At 42.6% G+C, this 19,598-nt stretch overlaps 1 long non-coding RNA gene across 1 annotated transcript; it reads right to left on the reverse strand.

Moving 5' to 3' along the window:
• Window positions 1-13,283: 13,283 nt before the first annotated feature.
• On the reverse strand, window positions 13,284-18,790 carry LOC148107011 (uncharacterized). Its single transcript, XR_015723347.1, has 3 exons — window positions 14,633-18,790; window positions 13,752-14,303; window positions 13,284-13,468 (listed from the first exon to the last, which is right to left on the reverse strand). It is a non-coding gene; the product is annotated as an uncharacterized LOC148107011 (long non-coding RNA).
• Between the last annotated feature and the right edge of the window lie 808 nt (window positions 18,791-19,598).

Here is a 19,598-nt window from a genome sequence, read left to right on the forward strand (position 1 = left end):
CTTGATAAATCATGATGGAATGGAATTTCTCACTCTACCCTTGTGGCTCCGTAACCTAGACAACTCTGACCTGTGCACAGGGACTCGCGCACCACATTGGCCTTTACAGCATCGTTCGTGATGGCGACAAATGGGAAGAGTACATGACATCGACAGAAGAACAGGTAAGTAGTCGTACTGTGTTCGGAATATCATAGAGCAGTTCAAAAGAGGGAGCTAGAGCAGCAAGGGTAAGACTCATCAAACGATGAATGAAAAGGCAAGCTGCTGGATGACACGGATATGACACCATTTTCAAAACTATAGTCTTAACACAGATACGGGCTCATATGGTGGTAGCGTACAATGTCTAGAAGATTGATACGGGATAAGATACAGAGTAAAAACATCTTTAGAAAACTTCACTATTCTTATTTACCATAATATAAATTCTGAGCTAAAAACTGTGTATTTGCTATGCAAACACAGTTTCAAACATGTGTGCTTTCCCCTTCCCGGTGCCCAGCTCCAAACAAAATGCAGCTTCTAAGTCTGTCCTGGATTGATGTGCTGGGGCCGCCAGCACACGCGGCTTTCCAAACGCCAAGGGAACACAAGTGGTTAGGAAGCTCTGAGGCTGTCCTCCATCAGCGGCCAGAATTCTAACCGGAGATCTGCAAGCTCAACGGTACATGGAACAAAGCTACTTCTATTCTGTGTATGTTGTGCACATAAAGCCTCTTGGACATGGTTAATGCATAGCTTCCATCTGGCATTTTTCATATTATATAAAATTGTTATGTCAGCAACAGATGGTGGAGCTAAGTGTTAGGAGATTTTACTGATGCCCAATTATCAGGTTTGCAAATCTGAACATGAAACAGTTCACAGGTCTGTGGAACAGCGTGAGCTGCTAGATTTTCTCCTGTTGAGCTGCCTTACCAAGTATTAGCTCTTGTCTGTTTCTCCTGTCCTCCTTTCTAACAGACCTTGATTTTGTTCCGACATCCTCATCTGAGCTTCTGAGCTGATTCCTCCACCATGAGTCCAGTGAGCGTTTCACACTTATTTTCAGCAAATTGAAGAAGGACTTACAATGGTTGTGTGAGTGAAGTGTTTATATCTTCTCTCTGTCTTGCGTGATCCGACCAAAGAAGATGCTAGATGTGATCTAGTCCAGCAGGCATCTAGTGATCGCGAGGAAACGTTAGCTTGTGGATGAAGCTGGTGCCGAGGACGTGGAAAGGAGAAGCAGAGAGAGCCGGAGCCTAACGTTGTTGAGCTGTCGAGTACCTGTCAATTGCCCAATTTCTGGACATGGTGTTTTGTCAGATGAAATATTCTCTCATTGTTCAAGTTTGTGTGAGCTTGGCTTTCTTTTACTTAGAGCCCAAAGCATCCTAATAGGAGATGGAGAAACTTTCATATTCATTAATTTAGAAGTCTCCTGCTATAAAATGTGTGAAATACAATGAAAAGGAACCACAGACATGGGTCAAGAGCATTTGAACTCCTGCTTCCCCACTTGGAGGTCCCTCCACTGCCATGCACTGACAAGGCAGGAGCGCCGAAATCCAGCCTAGGACAGCACACTGATTTGTAGGTCTTACATTTCTTTAGTACTTTATGGTTTTTAAAATACTTCCATATATGATTGTTTTATCAACTGTGTGAGGTAAGCTGCTTAAGCACTTTTAAAATCTTTTTAAAAGATTTAATTTATTTGAGAGAGAGCGCAAGCGAGCACGAGTGGGTAGAGGGGCACAGGGAGTGGGAGAAGCAAACTCCCCACTGAGCGGGAAGCCCAGCAAAGCAGGGCTCGATCCCAGGACCCCAGAATCATGACCCGAGCCGAAGTCAGATGCTTAACCAACTGAGCCACCCAGACGCCCCTGTTTAGGCATTTCTTAAAAGTAGAATTTCAGGGGAGTTCAGTAACATTATCAAGGGCATACAAGTAAGAAACAGATCTCCTAAATTTAGGACCATTGAATTTTCTGCTGACTCCTGACAACTGTTCAAATATTATGTATGAATGTGTTTGCAGAACTACCATGCCAGCACTTAATCATGTGATGATAAATGTTTTGGAAACTGTAAGGGTCAGGATGGGATAGGTTATGCTTACAGTAATAAATTCCTCCAAATCTCAGTAGCTTCTAACAGCAAAGGATTATTTCTCCTCATCGGGAACAGCTGGGTGGGCAACACCTCTGGTTGTCCTCACTCCAGGCCCCAGACTGACGGAGCTTCTCTCTCTGAATTGTGGCTAGTCATCACGGCAGAGGGAAATGCGCTGAGAAAACCACAGGCTGACTCTAAAACCTGGGCCTAGAAGTCACACGAGTTGGGTCCACTCGTGTTCCATTGGCCATAGCAAATTCTATGGCCAAGCCTGCTGTTAATGGGGTGGGGAAGGATGACCTAGGGAGTGCTGGTGACTACGAACACAGGAGACTTCCCATATTTCAAATGAACTTCTGTTCTAATTCTGCATCCCGACATCCCAGAACACTCGGCCTTGGGAATGCACAGTTCACGGGGCTGTGATGTCACTCAGGATCAGACGTAACCCATGACTGATGTAGGAAAATGTCTCTCAAAGCATGTCCTCAAGATCACTAGTTGTGTGAGACACCCCGAAAGAACGGCTTGCGTGGTCTCATGATTTGGGAAAATGCTACATACCAGCTTCTCCCTTGTAACTTGGCAGTAGGTAGTAGTGTGTTCAAGTCTCTGAGAAGTCCTGCAAAATGCTTTCCAAATCTATTTCATCATAGAGCTTTTCATTTTCTTTCATAACTTTGTTCTGCATAACACCTACTGGCATCCCACAGCACTCCTGTTCCCTGACTACTCTTTGCTGCAGTGAACCAGGGCTTGGGGTCAGGTCTCCAGGGTTTTAGGTCCACTTCTTTTCCCAAATAGCAGTGAGAACTTGGCACATCATTCATCATTCTCTTAATTTCCACATTTGTTACACGGAAATAATGTTAGCCTGTGAGCCTCTAGTGAGATCATTAATGTGAAAACATCCTGAATGATTATAGTGTGTTATGTATGCAAGGACCCAGCCTTGGACAAACACGTCAAGATCCGTCTTTATCCGAGTCCTGACTCTTCTTTTTGCACTGCTCGCGAGCCTGTCTTTGGGCCCATGTCCGACTCGGGATAAACCCACACAGGTGCTTGATCTGAGCTGCCGTCCGTCTTTACAGGCGGGCTGTAAGCATGGAGCTCTCTTCCCCATGATGGTTAACAGATATGAGCCAGAATTGAAATAATATATAGGAAAGTACTTTATAAACTGTGAAGTGCCGTACAGATTCATCAGTTTATGAATGATACATTTCCCCTTATTTTATATTAGCTCTTTTCAAGATTTTGTTAAACAGTAAGTTGCCTTTCAAATGTTACATTTATTTTCGGGTTGGATAAGGAGTTCTCTTGGGACGTTTTGAAACTATATGTGCATGTGGGCACAGGCACGTTCTCATTCAATTACTCTCACAGCAAACGCATGTTGAGGGGCGATTTATATGTATCTATTTTATGTACCTGGTTTTATCGCCCTCTAAATCTGAAATGGATTATAAATATCCACAAGGTGCCATAAAAGGTAAATAATTGGATTAAAAGGGGAGAAAAACTTAATTAGGGATGGAAGAGTGGAAACCGTCCAGAAGCTATTCGGCTCCACCAATAGGTTCCGTAACGTCCTGCCCTACTTTTTTAGCCTTTGGACACAAGCTTGATTTTGGGCTCTCAAGGCCAATACAAAGATTAAAACACACTCCAGTACAGATTTCCTTCCAGCAAAGCTAGAAAGTGAATGATGATTTGCTATATTCTGAGTTTTAAATGTTCACAAAGAATTTAAATTTGTTCCAAAACTGCAAGCTAAACAAAATATTTGTGAAAGCTGAATCTAGCCTGTGGGGTCCCAAGTTTGCAATCTCAAAGGCATTCACTGCAGGAGGGTGGCTTCCCTTCAGGGGGAGGCGAGGAGGCTGGGGTCCCTCTGTGAAATGGATGCAGCACAAAATCTGGGGGATGGGCGTGCTATGGACGGACTGTGCCCTCCTCAACTTCACACGCTGAAGCCCTGATCCCCAGTGTGCTTGTATTTGGAGACAGGCTTTCAGGAGGTAAGTAAGGTTACACGAGGTCATAAGGGCAGAGTCCTAATGCAATGGAATGGGGTCGGTGGCTTGTGTAGAAGAGGAAGGTCACCGTCCACACGCAGGCACCAAAGAAAGGCCATGTGAGGACACCAAGGGAAGGAGGCCATCAACAAGCCAGGAAGAACGCAATTACCAGAACCTGACCACGCTGGCACCCTGATCTAGGACTTCCAGCTTCCAGAACTGTGAGAACATCTATTTTGATTGTTCAAGCCAGCCAATCTAAGGCACCTCGTTATGGCGGCCAGAGCCGACTAACGCAGGGAGCTCAAATTTCCTGGCCCCTGTGAGGCATGGACGGCTGAGCTCAGGGCAGCCACACTAATGACACGTTTACCTCCTCAGTATTCTCCAGATAGGTTTTGGCAGGAAATGAAGAGAGAAAAAGACCGAGGAGGGGTCTCCAATTTGAAGGCTGGGATCCCGGATGAAGTGACACAGGGCTGGTCAAGATGAGCATCAATGAGCTCCTGGATTCCAGAAGATACAAGGCGCGAGGGCTCGCGTCCCTAACACATCTGCTGCTGAAGGTGTGTTGGCATAAATTGGAAGAAACTTAGCAACCTGCGTTTTTGCGTAACAGCCTTTGAAGGGCCCAATTTCCGGGCACGTCCTTCTCGTGGTTTCAAACAAGCGCAGGAGATTGTGTAAGTGATCTGTGAGAGAAACGTGTGACCCGAGAGATCTGCCGGACAGGAAAGCGATAGGAGTTCTGTAACTGCTAACGGGGAGGCAGGGCTTCTGCCGCTCTCCTTCTACGTGCGCCTCCCACGTGGGTATAAAGGGAAGCCTCACACCCTCTGACAGGAACCGTGGCTCTTTTTGTGAGTAATGTCAGCTGATTCTCAAGCTACTTGAAGAGCGGACATACTATGTGATCAGTTTGTGCGGCTGGGACTGAGTCTTTGCGGAGAGCAGCTCAAGAGTTGCTCTCAGATGAGTTCCACTGAGGACACAATCAGGATTTGATAACGAATGAAAATTCGTCCATGCAAAATAAAGATACCATTTGGGAGGCTTCTAACATAGTTTCATGTTGTATGACCAGACTTTTCATACTTAAACGAACTTACCCCAACCTACACTCCAAGGCCGTCTCCCTCCTCTCTCCCCCCTTCACTTTTGGCCAGTCATGTGGCTGTCCAAATACACCTGCAAATACTACCAGATATGTTCCCGGATATGTGGAGACAGCATGTCATCGTATTTAAAACGAAGAACTCTAGATCTAGGCTTGTGGGTTCAAAGCCCAGCTATGAGAGTTCCTGTTACTTTGGGCAAGTGACTTAATACCTTTGTGGCTTAATTTCTTGATCTGCGAGGTGGAGATGGCATTAATAGGACTTACCTTGCAAGGATGCTATGAAGATAAAATGAGTTGATACTTGTAAAACTTTTGGAATGTTGCCCAGTGGATAAGTCCTATGTGCTTATTAAATAAAATGCCTCATCTTTGTATGCAATTTTCTTTCTGCTTAGGTGCTTATCTTCCACTTCAGCAGCCCCCTCCCTACTCCAATGGCTTTTTTTTAAAAAAAAAAAAACAGATTTATTGAGGCATAATGGACATGCACATATTCAAAGTTTTGACATATGTGTGCATTCATGAACACATCACCATAATCAAAGTAATGAACATATCCATCACCCCTAAAGGTTTCTCATGCCCCTTCTAATTCTTTTCTTCCCTCCCTGCACCTCCTTCCCCTGCAACTGCTAGTCTGTTTCCTGTCTCTAAAGATTTGTTTGAATTATCTAGAGTTTTTTAAAAATGCAATCTTAACAGGTAGACTTCGGTGTCTGGCTTCTTTCACTTAGCGTAACGTTTCTGAGCTTCACCCATGCTGTTACTATCATCAGGAGCTAGTTCTTCTTTACTGCTAAGCAGTACTCCATTGTATGGATATACCACAACTTATCAACTACCTGTTGACAGACATTGGGATTTTGTCTACTTTGTAACAATTGTTTTTCTAGTGCTTTGAACAGGGCCTGGTGCAGAATAAGTACTCAATAAATAATTTAAGACAAATAAACAAAAGAATGGTCTGGCATGCTTCAACTTGTCCTTGAAGCTCAAGTTATTGCCGAAATGAATATTATGCAACCATGATATGCTATGTTTTCAAAGAATATTTGATCAAACGTAAAAATGCAGATTGCTGGTAAGATAGGAGGCAAAAAAGGCAAAGCCTCAGAGTGCATAAAGCAGAGTATGCATGGAGAAGGATTCTAATAAGAAATGACGGCTATGTCTTTGCCTTTACATTGAACGCTTTCCTTTTCCAAATTTTTGACAATGAAGAGATAAAATGCTCTTATTTTCAAAAGTATAATTATAAAGAATAACTTGCTTACATGTTCCTTCCTCCATGAAGCATTTGCCATCTCTCCCAGGCGGGATCAATTGTTTCTTCTGTGAAGGACAAATCTCAACGGCTTATAACCAGAAGATCTTCTCACTCTTGGGTCTGCAGGTTGGCTAGGCGGGGTGCTTTGCTTCAGGCTGGGGTTGACTGGGTTGCTCTCATTCCTGGCCTACATCACCTTCTCATGACACGGCCTTCTCCTGGAAGAAGTGAGAGCAAACACATGATGCCCTTCAGAGCTGAGGTTCAGAACTGGCTCAGAATCCTTCACGTTCATATTCCATGGCCAAAATGAGACACACAGCCAAGCTCACACCAATGGGGCTGAGAGTAATCCTTCCCATGAAGATTAGAAGGGATGGGAGACTAAGAATTTGCCAAACAGTAATTCCATCTACCACATTATAAGGAACAAAACGCTGCTTTCGGGGTCTTTTGAACCCGGCTTTGGAAGCTGACTTGACCACTTAAGAGCTATGTGCTTTAGGAGAATTTATTTAGCTCCCCTTTTGTTAACTGGAGCTAATAAAATGCTTGGAAGAGAGGGGCGGTGAGCTTTCAGTGTAATGAGTCGGGGGTGGCCACAGAGGTGCACCAGCCAGAGCTCCTTCCAGAGAACCTGTTGCCAGGAACATAAGTGTTTCACAGCACTGGCTGCTGCCCTCTGGGTCCTTCACCCGCCTGCACTGCAGCCATGCTCCCCCTAGGCTACAGGCCGCCAGCAGCGAAGCCCAGCAGAGAAACTCTTTCAGGCCCATGGCCGGAGGATGAGGGACTCCTGTGAGAGGACACTTGAACTTGGAGATGGCCCATCAATCCGGAAACATTCCTGCCTGCACTGCAATGCCACCTGAGGCTCTTCCTCCTCAATCCCTCTCCTCCTCCTCCTCCTCCTCCTTTCCCTTTCTGTGTGCCAGATGCACACTGCAGTGGGGAGACCCGCTGCCCTTTGTCCCACACAGGGACTCCCCCCAGGACGACTCTGGCACAGCTCACTCCTCATTTTGTCTTGCCCTTTGCTTCTTGGTGGATCCAGACTGAGATGCTACCCAGTGCCTAAGAACAAGTAGGAAGTCAACACGTTTTGTTTCTAGATGACTGTTTCTTCTGCTTACTGTCAAGATTTTTGGCGTGGATCTCATCTACAGCCAGCATCACACTTCAGATAGTCGTGTTTTAATTGTGGGAAAACGCGTAGGACAGAACGTCTGCAATTTTAACCATTTGTAAGTGTAAAATTCAGTAACAATTACCTTCACGAAGTTGTACGACCATCACTATCAGCTGTTTCTAAAACTTTTCCATCGCCCCAGAGACTCTGTAACCATGAAGCGCTAACTCCCCTCGTCCCCTCCCCCAGTTCCTGGAAACCTCTCCTCTACTTCGAGCGTCAGAGAGCTGTTTTTATTACCTATCTCCCTGCTTAACTGAACTCAAAGAGAGGAATTTTATTCTGTAACGAGCACTTGTATTGCAGGTCATGTACTAAAGCTTGACTACAGTGGAATGAGAAATATAAACAGGCATGGTTCCCACAGCTTTCTTAACTCCAATGTAATTTTGGTTGAAATTATCAGCTCTCAACATTTTTGCTTCCTAGTAAAACTTGGAAATGAAAAAGGGGGGATGCAATGCTCATTACAGTTGAAGTTCTAGCTCTCATCTTCCTCCCTTGTGTCCTCTTTCTCTCCTCAACTGCATTTTCTAGACACTCTGGCTCCCAACCGTTTAAGCAGAATGGTCAAATGTAGTTAACAGGTAATTGTGCTACAAAGTTGTAGAAGAATACAAGCCTCCTCTTTCTCCGCATCAGCATGGAAAATGCGGTGCTGTCGAGGTTGCGTCAAGAAGGGGCTTTCCTTGACCTGGCATTTGACCTTGTTTCTGCTCAAATGAAATAAACTGGCGGATACCATTGAGTAGCAACGCGCATAGGTCTTCCTCATTAAAAGGACCCTGGATTTAGGATCACTTCAGAATAAAAGCACAACCGTTACCTTCTGAGAAAATCAACAGTGCAGCAGCTCGGAACACGTTAGACTAGGTTAGACTCTGTGCGCAGATGGGTTCCCAGGCCTAATGAAGGTATCAGAGAGCAAGCAGCGGCAAGGACCACCATGGCGAGCCAGTGTGGAACTGGGGGCGTTGAGGTCAATCACTACCTCCACCCGGGTGTGGCGGTTTGGAGTTACCTTGCTGACAAGGTCATGATTTAGAGCAGGGTTTCTCAACCTGGCGCTCTTGATATTTGGGGCTGGGCCTTTGCTGGTCATGGGAGCTGTCATGTGCATTGTAGGAAGTTTCTGGCAGCAGCCCTGACCGCCATACTCTAGACGCCAGTGTCCCTCCATCTGCCCCTCAAGTGAAGACAACCACAAGTATCCTCTAGACATTGTCAAAGGTCCCAGGGGGTGGGCGATGGGACAAAACCACACCTGGCTGGGCATCATTTACATAAAAATGGCCACGAATGAATCTTACCTCTGCATTCTGCCTGTATTTCTGCATTATGAATACGGAGATACTGTTTTTCCAGGTGTTTCTTTTAAAGCTTTTCTGTTTGGATTTCTGTGCCAGAATGAGGAAACGGAAGGAATGCTTTTGAGGATCTCCTATTCTCTCATATCCTTCCTTCCTTCTTACTCACACCTGCCTGGGTTTTGTTTTGTTTTCTTTCTTTCTTTCCTCTTCCTATTGTCTTACCGAATTGCTTTAGGCTCGCAGTTTACTCTATTTTCCCACTGCACTAACTCAACAGATGTACACTTTTCCATAACAATAACCAAAAAATACTTTCTGACAGGTGGTTTATACTAGCCAGACATCATTTAAGAAAGCACTTCAAGGGTTTTCGTTTGACGAAGCATCACAAAACACTTCATTTTTGGAGCTTCGCAGAAGTTCTAAAGGTGTGTTAAATCCTCTTTCAGGCAAAGGACTGTTAGGCGGAAGCCCCCGGGCCTTCTGTTTTCTTGACTCTCTGTGGCTTGAGGGAAAAGCAGTAACTCTCTCCATAAGCATTCTCTTGGCCTAAGCCCACCAGGGAGCTAAAGCATAATTAATGTTTGTAAAACATTTTTGAGATGGAAAACACCATTAACTCAAACCACTGCTATGAAAAGTGTTATTTTCAAATCCTCACCGACACACTAGCATCTGTCTTAACTAGTCCTGAGGGAGACAGAAAAGGCTAGAAGTACCAAAGGGTGACAGAGATGGAGGTCCTAACAGGACTCCTGGCGCCAGGCAAGGTGGTGCTTGAGATAATGATATATTTCTAGCTGGCACGCTGAGTACAGCGCTGCTCTCCAGAGTGGTCTGGAGCAGCTCATTATTTACATGAGTGAATAATGGAAACGCTTCTCTTTGTGTTACGCCTCGGATGTTGCTGAAACAAGAGATCAACACAGTTTCCAATCCAGAGTGAGAATCAGGGCACGGAATTAGGCAGCTGGTGAGGGTGACCCTGCTGAGAGATGCAGACAGTAAGGGTCCCGGTCAGAGGTCATAAGGGCCCCAGCGATGTCCAAAACACGGAGCTACGAGGCTCAGAGGTCTAGGTGACAGCCGCTCGGGCGTGGCACTCTTCTGAGTCAGAGGCAGAAAGGCAGGGAGCGGATATCCACTCTACTGGCGCGGACTGCGGCACACACACCGCGCACCTGAGCAGCTTGGAGTTCGCGAACCCCAAAGGCAGAGCGAAGCTGAACTGAAGACGTGTCCCTTCCTCTGAGCTGACCTGGTTTGGGGGGCAGAATGACCTAGAACCTGACCCTTGCTTCAGCTTCTGCAGCCTGGCTCCCCTGCGTTGCACACAACCCACGTGGCCAAGTGCTGGGCCTGGGGACGCCGAGCTGGATCACTTTAAAATGCCTCAGAAGGAACATGGAGGCTTCTGGAACACCTATCAAGGACCACTACCAGATTGTGGCATCTTGCTCCTCCCCCCCTGTCCAAACCAACTCCAAACATGGGAGTAAGTCTGCCCCAAAATGCCACTCCCTGGTGGCTCAAGACTTGTCCCGACTACTTTCAAACTGCAAAATCCTTACCAAATGGCATTAATGATGAGCGGGGAACGTGACTAAACCTACAAAAATCCATATTTGTTTGCAAGTCCGTTCTCACGTTCTAAAAGTAAACACTTTGATGTATTTTATCCTTTAATACTCTGGCAGGCGGGGGGAGAGTTGTAAATACGTTTCTTGAGAATTTCAGCTTAGTAGTAAGCTTGAAGTCCTATCATCATTGATCTTTCATTCTGGTGCTGGTAATAAATGGGTAGGATTTTTCGTTAAATCACAGTCCCTGTGGCATTACTACAGGAGCCGCGGGATTTTACCTTTGAGTGTCCTTCACCAGATACTGATTCGCTGTACTGCGGAATTGAATAAATTGGGCAAAGACACACAAATTAGGTCACTTTGTTCTCTTTCAAAGAGCACCCACTGCATTTCAAATGCAAGCCAAGCTCCTCCCCATGATCTACAAGGCCTTCCACAATCTAGCCCTCGCACATCCTTGGGCCCCTCTCCCTCTTCACGCACTGCCCTCCATCCACATTGCCTCTTTCTGTCCTCCCCACTCGTCTGCTTGCATTTGCTATTCCTAGAATGTTCACCCCTTCGATCTCCCCCTGACTGGCTCTTTCTTTTCACTGTCTTAGCTCTCCTCAGAGAGGACCTCCTTGACCACTCACACTAAAGTAGTCCCTTTCCCCAGTTAGTATCACCTTACCTTGTTTTTATAGAACTTACCACTCTAATTAAAGTATATCTTCACTTGTATATTATTATATCCAGGGTATCCATTTAATGTATTGTCCAAACTGAGACACCCTTGAGAGTGAGAGCCATTAAAAATTATGCTGGGACAACGAAATGCTGAAATAACGTGGCCACCGGATGTATGGATCACTGGAATTGTAACATACTAGAAAAGGGAATCTTCCTTAGGGCATGGACATTGTCTAGCTTCTTCACTGTTGAGCCCCGGGGCATGGCAGTGTACCTACCGGTGGTGTTGAATGAGGGACTTCTACGTGCACAGATTCACGTTTAATTTTCCCTTGTCATTTTTGCAATTTTCTAGATATTAAAATATGTGCGTATATTTACAATTTGAAATCTTCCCCAAATTATTTCAACCGTATGGTAACTATGTAAGATGTATTAATATGGATAATGACTGATAAACACTTATAATTTTCCTTGGTTCTTTATGTGTTTCAGTGGGTGGTGTAATGGTTGGCTTTTCCTTTTTCAACCTCTTATCTCTGTGACAATATGGTCTGTAAATTTTTCAAAAACTAAAAGGAGAAAAATGGGAAGATGAAAGAATGTTTCCTTAAATAGCATACTGGACCCTGAGCTACATCTCCAGCTTTGGCTTACCTGTTTTATGAATTCCAAGCTCCTCAAACACATCTGTCTAGAACCACGGGAGCCCTGCCACAATCCGTGCCAGTAAAATGGCGGTGCGCACCTTGCCCGTCTACCTCCGACTTAATTCCAGTAAAAGTTAAACATACTTTTACATCAGATGATGGAATCTGAAGCATACTCACATCCGTGTGGCCAGGAGTCCGGGAAATGGGAGTTTTTAGCACTCTTGCCTTCACACACTGGAAGAAAGAACGGCGGCTGAGTGGGCTGATCCACAACTGTCCAAACTATCAAGAAGCATTCATTTACTTTAAAAAGTACTGAGTGCCTACTATGTGCATGGCCTGAGGTGCATGGGGTGAGGGCGTCTTGTCAAGTTTGCTCAGCCTCGTCTCTTTAATTTTCTTTCTCCATCATTATCATCATCCACTGTTGCAGATTAAACCCTTTACTTCTCTTTTCCTATAAATTATACCTACCGGGTCTTGCTCTGACATTATGTTCAATGGTTTTGAAATGCAGAGAACAATGGCTGTAAATAGATCTCAGGACTGTTATATCAGAGAACAGAAGTTCATAGGAATCCCACTTGGCTGAACCGAAATTCAGAGTAGGCTGCTTCCCTTCATAGGAGACATGTGTACCTGGAGGTTTAGGACGGAGACCCGGGGCTAAGGAGAATTTTATACTGAATATATGAACAAAAAAGCAAGGTGCATGATGAATAGTCTGGCCGATTGGAAGTGCATTTCCTGAGCCGTATTGATTCGAACAAGCACTTGCCTTGCCTTATTGCTTTTTAATCGGCCTCAGGTTTTCAAACCAAGAAAACAGGATAACGGAAAGAGCACATCACAACTAGACAGCTGTGTGACCTTGATTAACCTCTCTGCACTCAGGGCTCTCTCATTCATGGTGGTGTTGGGCTAAACGATCCCCAAATTCTTATTCAGCTTTCATTTTCTATGTGTCAATGATATAATAAGCTAAATAATAATTTAATAACTGAATAATTAGACAAGAGATATAAGTGTCCCATTAATCTCTATCATGTTTCACGTATTTTCCTAACATATCATCTAATGCCTATTCACATCAGGAGGGTGAGAGTACAGATGTTTTTTGCCCATAATATGTATACCAATATTCCTCTTTCTTGGTTCCCCCAACCCTTTAACTAAAGAATTGGGTTTATAGACTAGTTTTCTTTAGGAAATAATCACATTTCATATGAAGTCTATCTGTATTGATGGCTCCAAGATATTAACATATTTCATAAACATGGGCCTTAAGATTCCTGATGCAAATGTCATTATGGAGAAATTGAATAAACAAATGGATATAAGAAAATACGATTGTGAATAATATTTAATAGTCATTGAAAGTTAAAATTCTTTTAACAAATTATATAGCTAATCAAAAAAAGCATTCCATTTCTTTCATTTCCATAGACACCAATGTTGGTAGAGATGCCATCATCTCTTCACTGGGTATGTGCAGAATCCTGGGTCATTAGTGTTGTTAGGAACACCATCATCTCTTCTCAGAATATCTACAAAATCCAAAGAGAAATAATATGTTGTAGATACGTGACATCTTACCTGGATACCTGCAAAATCTCATGGTAACTAACATAGTTAAGGACACCCCACTCCTTGTCTACACAACTAAAATATCCCAAGGCCACTAGCATGGTAAGGGACAGATCAACTCTTACCTAGATACATATAAAATTCAAAGGTCAGCACTATAGATACAGACATAATCATCATCTGCCTGCATACCAGTAAAAGCCCCATGGTCAATAACATATTCAGACAAATACCATCTTTTACCTGAATACCTAGAAAGGCATAGGATCAAGATCACGGTAGGGACACGTCATCTCTTGCTTGGATAACTGCAAAATCCCACGGTCATTATCTTGATTAGGGATACCATCAACTCTTAGCTGGACATCTACAAATTTCCAAGAAAAACACCTTAGTTAGAGATACTTTCATAGTGTGACAGGATATCTGCAAAACTTCCCTGATCGCTACTTACAACTTACGAACACTCACAAACATGGTCACTATGCTTGCTTCAGAACACCAACATGGTCTGCCTGATTATGTGCAAGATTTCATGAGCTCTAACTCTGGGTATAAACACCATTATCTTGTACTTAGAGCAAACGAAATTTTGCCTTCAATACCACGCGGAAGTTCTCAACAATCTCTTAACTGGAATCTACAAAAGCCAAAGAGCACAGTGTTTAACGATAATTCCATAACCTGGACACCTGAAAGTCTAATGAGCACTGCAGACTTAAAAGGAACCATAAAATCTATCCAAATACTTGCAAACATCCAGGGACAAGACATTATCTCCTCTTGAGTGGGTATCTGCAAAAATACAAATCAAGAGATGATGGTTCAACTAACAATAGAATTCATTCATTCATTCATTCAATTTTATTTTCTCACCAGCACAAGTTCAAGTTATTCAGTCATTCATATGGAGTACATTTTTCTCATTTTTTGAATTTTGAGCAAGATTTTTTTCACAGGCAGCTATTGGAAACTGAAAATATCGTTACACGACTTGAATAGGTCATTTTTCCCTGGAATTGTTTTTGAATCCCTTTATGTATTTTTAAGTTTTAATTCCAATAAACAGTGTTACAAAACTATTGAGGTGTACAATATAGTGATTCAAGAATTCCATACATTACCTGGTGCTCATCATGACTGTAGTATTTAATTTGGGATTTTTCTGGTATATTTTCTCGAAGACCTTCCATCATCTCTTGATTGGAGTCTATAAAAATTCATGGTAAAAACTGTGTTAAGAATACATGTATTACCTGAACACCTGCAACTTCCCATCAAATTTAGGAGGCCTATCAAATCTACCAGGAAACTTGCAGAAGGTCAAGGTCAACCCCCCAGTTAGAGACACAATACAGTCTTGACAAGATAACTGTAAGAAGCCATGGTCAATAAAGAGATGATGGGCAAAATAATAACTTTCCTGGACACTCATGTAATCTCAGTCATTAATGATGTTATACAAACATTATATCTAAACTTTAAAATAACAAGGGCTAACGCTTACTAGTATTGACAATATCATCTCTTACCTGAATAACTGCAAAAACACATAGCGATACAAGATTAGGAATACCATCCACACTTACTCAGATGTTTGAATATTAGATGACCTACAGCATGGAGAAGGCTATCAACATCACATACTTAAAGGGATACAAACAAAATCCCTTTAATGACCATTATGAGGATTACCACGCTATCTTAACAGTAACCTCAAGAACACATCGTGACAGATATGTTATGACACACCTATTATTACCTGGAACCTGATAATAACCTTGTCACTAGCATCACTGCAGGACTCTTTAAATTTTTCTTTAAAGATTTTATTTATTTGTCAGAGAGAGAGCACAAGCAGGGGGAGCAGCAGAGGGAGAAGCAGGGTCCCCGCTGAGCAAGAAACCCAATGCAGGACTCGATCCCAGGACTCTGGGATCATGACCTGAGCTGAAGGCAGACGCTTAACTGACTGAGCCACCCAGGCGTCCCAGGACTCATTATATCTACCTAGAATCTTAGGTAGGCCTACCTCATTATTAGAGACACCATTATCTCTTGAATGCTCACCTGCAAGCAAACAAACACAAACACAAAAACAAACAAAAACACCCAAACCACGGTACTACTGTGATTTGTACCTTCATAATAATTAAATGGATATCTGCAAATTGCTCAACACTCACATGATTAAACATAAATTTTTTCTAAAATATGAAACAGTAGGATAACACGGTTTCTGTAACTGGTAAAACATTATCATTTCTTACCTGAAAACCTACAAAAAAAAAAAAAATCCCACGGTCAAACAAGAACCAATATCACGTACGTCAGTATGTGAAGACTGGGTGGTCTGTGATGCGATGAAGGTGCGTATCCTCACTTACCTGGATACCAGAAATGTCTCCTGCTAATAACCATTAGGTTCACCATGATCTTGGGACATGAACCTGAAAAACATATGTATAAAAGAAAACAACTTATTCTACCAGGACATCTGCAAATAATCTTTATCACTTTCATCACTGTAAAACATCAACTGTGCCAGAACCCTTGCAGCACTCCAAGGTTAAGATCACAGTCAGGTGAGACAACATTTCCTAACAGGATACCTGCAAAATTCTCATGGTCACTACTGTGGCAGGAAACATCATCCTAATTGCCCAAATATATTTATTCAACACAGAGATAAAAATTTTCTCTAAAACACAGAAAATGAAAACTCGTGGTTTCCATATAGGCAAGGGATCTATATCATTTCCTACCTGAATGCCCCTGAAGAAATCATGATAACAAGTGTTAGGGCCACCGTCATCACTTACCTAGCTATCTGGAGATGGGACAGCCTGTGCTGTGGTTTAGGCCCACATCCTCCCTTACCTGCATATCAGTAAGGTCCCTGCCACCATTAATGACCCATGTTAGGTTCACTGTGATCTCTTGATAGGAATCTGAAAAAAATGTTATGAAACGTATGTTTAAGGATACAACTTTTCCACCAGAACACCTGCAAATAACCTTGGTCAGTTCATCATTATGAGACATATCAACTCTGAATACTTACAGTACTACCTGGATACTTAACAGTACTCCAAGGTCAACACTAATGTCAGAAAACTGTCATTTCTTGACTGGACTCCTGTAAAAATCAAATGGGTAGTACTGTGGTGGAGAAAACCATGATAAATATCTGTATACCTATGATCTCTTAACATGCATAGTGTTAAACATAAAATTTATCTAGATTGTAAAAAGTAAAAATTTATAGTCTCTAGAATTGGTAAGGATTCTTACTTCTTACCTGAATCCCTGCAACACAATCATGGTAACAAGAAGTGTCAGCACATGTTACCACTTACCTAAATACTTGTGGTTTCAGCCTAGTGCGTCACTTACCTCAATACCAGCAATGTGCCCCCCCCACTCGTTGCTATGGATAGGCTCATGTGATCTCTCTGCATGTCCTGGAAAACATATTGTGGTTTCTGTGTTTGGTACATGTCTCATTCTACCTGTGCCCCTGTAAATTTCCTTGTCACTTGCATCATTTGGGGACCCATAAACATTACCTGGACACTTCCAGAACGCTGAGGTTAAACCCTAGTAAGGTTTACCTTCCTCTCTTGGAGGCATACCTGCAAATATCTCACAGTAATAATGCCGTCAGAACAATATGATAAAGGGCCTGGATATTTACCATTTGTCTGCCGCTATGAGTAAGAAATGCACTTTATCTCCATACAAGAGAGCAATAAAAACTACTACTTGCTAGGATTATCAGGGTCCAATTAATGGAATTTATACTTGCCAAAAACAAGGGAAGTAGGGGTCTTGAGCAAGAACATCTATAATGAGTTAGTATTACACCATGTATACACCTGTGTACTATCCAAGACCTGAGAGGGATACCTGCAAAACTGCATGGTAACACAGGTGTTAGGGCCACCATCATCACTTACTTCTGTGTATGAAGATCATATGACCTGTGCCATGGTGTAGGCCCACATCATCACTTACCTCAATATCTGATATGTGCACGTCATTAACTACCATTGATAGGCTCGCACTGAGGTCTTCACGTGAACCTGAAAAAAAATTGTGGAAAATGTGTTCGGTCCACGTCTCATTCTAGTGGGACAACAGGAAATTCCTTGGTCAACTGTATCATTTGGAGGTTCATCAGTGTTACCTGGATAATTGCAGAACTCTGAAGTTATACCCTAATAAGAGATATCTTCCTCTCTTGAAAGGATACCTACAAAAATCCCATGGTCAATAATGTGGTGATGGACAATATGAAAAATTACCTGGATCTCTGCCTATCCACCACTCTGGGTATATAAAACATACAGTCTCTGAATAAGAATACAGTAAAATCTCTTACTAGTACTATTTGGGTCAAACTAATTTCAGAACTGCACACATGCCAAGAACATAGTTAATACAGAGTCTTGAAAGCCTCATTCACACATGAAAAGCAAGCAGCTCTCTAATGAGTTCATGCTATGTATTCTCATACCTGTATACCAGGAAAGGCCTTAACGGGACTCTTGCCTATAGAAATCTCATTGTAAATACTGTGGTACGGAACAGATGAGCACGTTACTGCAACACCTACCTGTCCCTCAACCGCTACTGAGGTTAAATATACAGTATATCTAAACTCTAAAATAATAGACTAATGCTTACCAGCATTGGTTGGGACAACATAACTGAGTAACTGAAAAAAAAAAAAAAACCAGAACAAAAACATGGTAACACGAATGTTAAGAACCCCACTGACTTTAAGATCTGAAGATCAGATGGTCTGTAGGGTGCTTAAGGCACACATCATCACTTACCTGATACAAGCAATGCCCCTCTAATGATCACTAGGAGATTCACCATGATCTCTTGATAGGAACCTGGAAAACACATTGTGGCAAATGTGTCTATAGTCATACCTTCTATACCTGGACTTAGAAAATAACCTTGTTCACTGCCATCACTGCAAAACCCATCAACTCTCCCTGGAACCTTGCAATACTCTAAGACCTGTGCCATTGTTAAAGACGTCATCATCTCTTGACTGCTCTCCTGAAAAATACCAAGGTTATTACTGTAACAGCTCAGTCATAATTATGTGGATATCTGTAAATTGCTCAACAATCACATGATCAAACATGATTTTCTCTAACATGTAGAACAGCAGGATAATATGGTTGCTAGAATTTATAAGGTTTCTATAATTTCTTACCTGACTACCTGCAAAAAAGTTGTGGTAACAAGAAATGTGAGGAACACATTACCTACGTAAATATATGAATCTTAGCCAGTCTGTGCTGTGCTGTAGGCCCACAGCATCACCTACCTCCATACAACAGTGTCTGACGTTAACTACCATTGATAGGTTTACCGTGACGTGTTGACATGAATCTGAAAAACATACTGTAGTAAACATCTTGTTTTACCTCCACACCTTCAAATTTCCTTGGTCACTTGTATCATTTTGGGATCCATCAACAGTACCTGGATACTTGCTTGCAGAACACCAAGGTCAAACCCTAAGAGGAGACACCTTCCTCTCTTGCCTGGTACCTGCCATAACCCCTTCGTCAATAACACTGTGAAGGACAACATAAGTTACAATGAATACCTGCATACCCAGCTTTCATTAGCATTACTATACACGTTATCTAAAGAAGAACAGACAAATCTCACTCTTGCTAGTATTACTAGAGACAAATTAATTTCTTAACTATATAATGACAAAAAGTAGGTAAATATAAGAGTCTCAAAAACATTCATTTTATAGATACTGAGATTGAGCGTGTCTCTAATGAGTGACTGTCACATCGTCTCCTACCCATACACTAGCAAAGGCCTTAACAGGACACCTGCAAAAAGACATGGTAACACTGTGTTGAGAGACCCCATTTTCACTTACCTAGATATGTGAAGATCAAATGATGTGTATTGGGGTAAGACCCACCTTATCACATACCTGCTTACTATCGAGGTCCAACTCACAACTGTGGTTAGGTTCACTATGATGTCATGGCTTCTCGAAACTTTCAAAAACAAGTGTTTAGGGGCTGAATGACACAGTTT

Source organism: Ursus americanus, chromosome X (genome assembly GCF_024610735.1).
Source record: "Ursus americanus isolate L20-20 chromosome X, mUrsAme1.1.p, whole genome shotgun sequence".
NCBI classification, from domain to species: domain Eukaryota; kingdom Metazoa; phylum Chordata; class Mammalia; order Carnivora; family Ursidae; genus Ursus; species Ursus americanus.